The sequence below is a fragment of the Acomys minous genome (assembly GCF_964271855.1).
Source record: "Acomys minous genome assembly, chromosome: 19".
NCBI classification, from domain to species: Eukaryota; Metazoa; Chordata; class Mammalia; order Rodentia; family Muridae; genus Acomys; species Acomys minous.
This window is the reverse complement of record NC_140499.1, coordinates 46,365,929-46,371,462: the sequence shown is the minus strand read 5'-3', so window position 1 is coordinate 46,371,462 and position 5,534 is coordinate 46,365,929.

The window sequence follows — 5,534 nt, the reverse complement described above, 5'->3', positions numbered from 1 at the left end:
TATGTGAGTATATATGTGTATACACATTGTACGTATGTGTGTTTGTGCATGTGTGGCAACAATCAGAGAAAAACAGTCAAGAGCCTATGAATTTGAGAGAGAGAGCGAGGGAGTCAAGTAAATGAGAGAGGTTGAAGGGGGAAATGAAAAGAAAAAAAAATAATGAAATTGTAATTCAATTTAAAAAACATACTTAACTTTTAAAAAAGATTGATTAGCTGAACATTGCTCTATGTTACAATAATAAAGAATTATGTAGTGAAAGCTTTAGTTAAACAAAGACACAGCTGACAAAAATGCAGAGAACAAGCAAGGAAGTTGTCATTGTCCCTACTTGATACATCTACAACACAATCTCTACACCTAAGTCTAGATAACATCACAGAAAAAATTGTAAAACCAGAGGATAAGAAAGGCGACTGAATGATCTTGTGTTCTGTATGTCAGGAAAGCTTCGATTTCTTGATTTCATTTTTCTTAACAAATGAAATTCACATGTGAACAATAATCTTAATTTTCTACCTTTCTAATATTTCATAGAGTAGTTTTTACCCTTACAATATTTATAGTCGTGGGTAAAATTCTGTCCGTTGGGCCTGTAGATATAGCACGGTTGTGATGCAGATATTCACTTACTTATGAAACAAATATTTGATTGTATGCTAGGCAATGGATGAGGCAACATATAACCCACCTGGGATAGTACTAACAAGACAGGTGCTCACAGTTACTGAAGAGACTGAAAGAGTTCTGTGCTGTGCTGATCCCTATGAGTGTTCTTTTACACAATGCACTCAGAGCTTAGTATGTTTGAGTGGTTTATTTAACAAAACCAGTTGTAATAATGAAGCTTATATTTTTTTCTCCTTTATTAATTTATTCTTGTTACATCTCAATGGTTATCCCATCCCTTGTATCCTCCCATTCTTCCCTCCCTCCCATTTTCCCCTTATTCCCCTCCCCTATGACTGTTCCTGAGGGGGATTACCTCCCCCTGTATATGCTCATAGGGTATCAAGTCTCTTCTTGGTAACCTGCTGTCCTTCCTCTGAGTGCCACCAGGTCTCCCCCTCCAGGGGACACGGTCAAAGGTGAGGCACCAGCGTATGTGAGAAAGTAATATCCCACTCTCCACTCTACTGTGGAGAGTGTTCTGTCCATTGTCTAGATCTGGGTAGGGGTTTAAGTTTACCGCCTGTATTGTCCTTGGCTGGTGCCTTAGTGAAGCTTATATTTTGATATGGTACATTTTGGTTACTCTCCACAGACATGTTCTTTCTCTCTTCTCTCTGCATGTCTCTCAGCTCTTCTCATCCTGCCACGACTTTTTGTCAATAAGAAGGTCTCTTTTGCAAAAACATATTTTATGTTTGCTGCCTTTATTTAAGACCTTCCATGAATGCTCAATGTAGATTTAGTCATTGGGGTCTGGTGGGTTTACTGTGAGTAGACAACTCCCAGACCTGTCTATAGTCAGTAATGTACCAGTGCGGTAGAACTACACTCATGTATGGGCAGACGTGGGCAGGCCCATTGTATACACCTAGTGTAGAAATCCACAGTTTCACTGAATTCCTGCTTGCTATTGCCTAGGAGAGAGTCCTGCCTCCTAGCCTACAGATCATATTATTTTTACCGCTTCTTCTACAACTAATTCTTCACTTTAGATGGGATGGTATAAATACCTCACACTGATTATTTTTTAATCTTTTATTAATTGGTTTGCCAAGGGTTTTTGTCTCTTTGAAATAGTTTTCAAAGTCAAAGAATTAATAAAATATGAGTGTCAATTTATTATCTATTACTTCTTCTGTACGTATCTTCCATTTCTGTAATGAAACATGAAAACATTCTTAATATTAATGATTTACAAAAAACCCACAAAATACTCATGCAAATATGTATATAGATATAAATATAGCTTAAATGAAATTTTCTCATCTGTATTAACAATGCTCCTTCAAAAATTAAAATATAATCTAACCAAACACGAAGTCCAGGCATGAGAAATTCTCTGTAGAGTTGTTTATTGGTCAAAGTTATTCAAAAGATTCCCAAAATGGATTATTGTTAGCACTGCATTGCTTATGTAAGATAGAGGTTATGTACCTACTGCTGAAGATATACTTTTACTAAATAAATAACTTTTGACATTAAGCATGTGTTTCTGTATTTCATTTTTTATTTTTATTTTTAATTTGTTCACTTTATATCTGAAACATAGCCTCCTCCCTCATTGCCTTCCTATGCTACTCTCCCTCCCTCATCCCCCTTCTTCTCTCACATAGTCCTCAGACAGATGAGCCCTCCTCCCCTAACATCTGATCTCAGCCTACCAATTCTCAGCTGGACTGCCTGTATTTTCATCCTCTATGGCTTAACAAGGCTGCTCCACCAGGGGGAAGTGATCAAAGTGTGGGAGCCAGAGTCCACTTCAGAAGTAGCCTCTGCTCCTCATATTATGGGACCCACAAGAGACTTTGCGGCCTATATACTACATCTGATCTGGGGGTCTAGGTCCTCACCACACATCGTCCTTGTTTGGTGCATCATTATCTGAAGCACTTCCCTCCTCTGCCTGAATTTCTTGGCTCCACTGGTCTCCTGTGGAACTCCTGACCCTTCCAGGTCCTTCCATCCCTAAACTCTTCTATAAGACTCCCTGTGTTCCACCTAGAAGTTTGGCTTTGTGTCTCAGCGTCTACTTGTATCTTTAGATGGTGGAGTCTTTCTGAGGACCTTTATGTTAGGATCCCTTCTTGTTCTTTCTCTACAACTGATTCTGGTGTCTATTTGTCCTTCTGGATGGAAATTAAACATTCTCTCTATGGTCATCCTTGTGATTTAGTTTCTTTAGGTCTGTGTATTGTAATGCGGTTATCTTCTATTATGTGACTTTTTTCTTTGTACATTTATGCTAATGCTTACATTTTCTTTCATGGATAGCAAAATTAAACATTGAAACAGTTAATAATTCATAAATTGTCTATTATATTTTACATCATTTTTTATAAATAATAAACAATATATTTCAGCATAATACATTGTCTTTGATCATTCTTACTAAACAATACAAATAAAAAAATGTTTAAGAAGATTGTGATCCTTCAAACAGTTATTTGTATCCTGGGAATTTGTAGTTTTCTCTGTGACAGCTGTAACTAGACATGTCAGAAAGTCTCCCTGACACAGAAGGTCAGGAGTTGTCATCACCAGTAACCGTACGTTTGAAAATTATGACAGCACAAAGTTTTTAACCAATTATAATTGATATTCTTTATTTCAATTTACATTTCCCATTCAACATTAAGAAATGGAGAAAGATATGGAAACCGTAATGTTCTATTTACAAATATTTTCTTCCACAAGGCATCAACAATGTACATTTCATTTCACTATATATATGTATATATTATATTCATATATATAGTAGTTGAAAATTAAAACTTATAAAAATTTTAAAGCCTTGCATACTTCCTATGAATTTTTTATGTTATTTTATGAGATGATTCCAGTATTCTGTTTGGAGGATGTACTTTTAGCTAAGTGTGATTTATATTTAGATAACCATGACCTAAAAACAATGCACAAGTAAAATCTATATTATGTTATCAAATATGATGGAAGAAAAAAACCATAGGTTGCACCATGTTAATGTGATCAATGAATCTCCTGATTTTGCTCTTCTAAATGACAATAGACTACAACAGAATTGAGAGGAAAGATGCCAATACCTCTTGGCAACATCATCAATGACCAGAAAAATGTAGAATGTATATACTTAGAAAATAAAAGATATGTATTAGTCATAACTTGTTCATTAAATAAAAACTTTTACATTACTGATTTTTACTATATTTTAGGCGGAATTATTGAATACAGATTAACTTGAATCTAAAAAGGAGAACACCAGGGCATAAAATTGTAGTGTTATTCAGCTTTTACATTTAAGTAGGTTTCATCTTTGGACATATCAGAAAAAAAATTAATCTGGACGAAATGGTGTGTGATATTCAGCAGTGAGCTACTTGCTTATTTCTTTATTACTATTTTATTTTTTATAAGCTTTTATTAGCTATTTCAGAATTTTATATAATGTATCTTGACATACTCGCTCCCTCATTCCTCATCTTATTAGAAATCCACTCTATTTTCTACCCATCCAAGTTTGTGTCCACTTTCAGAAACGCATCAAGTCCAATTTGTTGCCCCACAGTTTGGATGTGTGACCTTCCCCAGAGTGCCAGCTATCAGATAGTCCACACTTAAAGAAAATATATTCCCTCTCTCCACAAATTTATCGATTTCTAATTCTGGAAAACAGCCAGATGGATTTCCACAGTGGCTGTACAAGTTTGCACTTAACATCAGCAGTGGAGGAGTAGTCCCCTTGCTCCACATCCTCAACAGCATGTGCCCTCACTATTTTGATCTTAGCTATTTTGACTGGTAGAAGATAGGATCTCAGGGTCATTTTGATTTGTAATTCACTAAAGATAAAAACATTGAACATTTATCTGTTGAGAATTCTGCTTAGCTCTGCACCCATTTTTTAACTGGGTTGTTTGGTTTGTTGGTTTTTAGTTTCTTGAGCTCTTTTTATATTTTTTGTATTCCTCTTCTGTCAGATGTAACGATTGTGAAAATCTTTTCCCAACCTGTAGGCTGATCTTTTGGCCTATTAACAGTTTCCTTTGCCTTGCAGAAGCTTTTAAGATTAAAGAAGTCTTATTTATTAATTGTTGATCTTAGTGCCAAAGCTGTTGGTATTCTGGTCAGGAATTTGTCTTCTGTGCCAATGAGTTCAAGGCTATTCCCTACTAAATATACTGCATCCAGTTTTATGTTGGGGGCTTTTATCCATTTGATTTTATTCATGGTGTTATATATGGATATATTTGCAATCTTACATGCAGACATCCAGTTAAATCAGCACCATTTGTTTAAGATTATTTCATTTTCCATTGTATGATTTTGGCTGTTTTATAAAAAAAAAAAATCACATGTCCACAGCAGTGTAGGTTTCTATCTGGATTTTTTATTCAATTACATTAACCAGCCTGTCTGATTTTATGCCAATAACAGTGGGTTTTATTACTATTACTATGTAGTACAGCCTGTAATCAGGGATGGTAATATCTCCCAAAGTTCTTTTATTGCACAGAATTGTTTTAGCAGTCCTGTGTCTTTTATTTTTCCATATGAAGTTGAGGATAGCTCTTTCAAGGTCTGTAAAACATTTAGAATTTTGATAGGAATTGCATTGAATCTGCAGATGGTTTGGTAAGATGGTCATTTTTACTATGTTAATCCTACTAATCTTTGAGCATAGGATATCTTTCCATCTGACATAGTCTTCAATTTCTTTTTCTTCAAGGCTTGAAGGTTTTATCATATGAGTCTTTCAATTGCTTGGTTAGAGTTATACTGAGATATTTCCTATTATCTGTGGCTATTGTGAAAGGTGTTGTTTCCCTGATTTCTTTATTAGATCACTTATCACCTTTACAAAGGAAAGCTAGCATAGTTTTAGT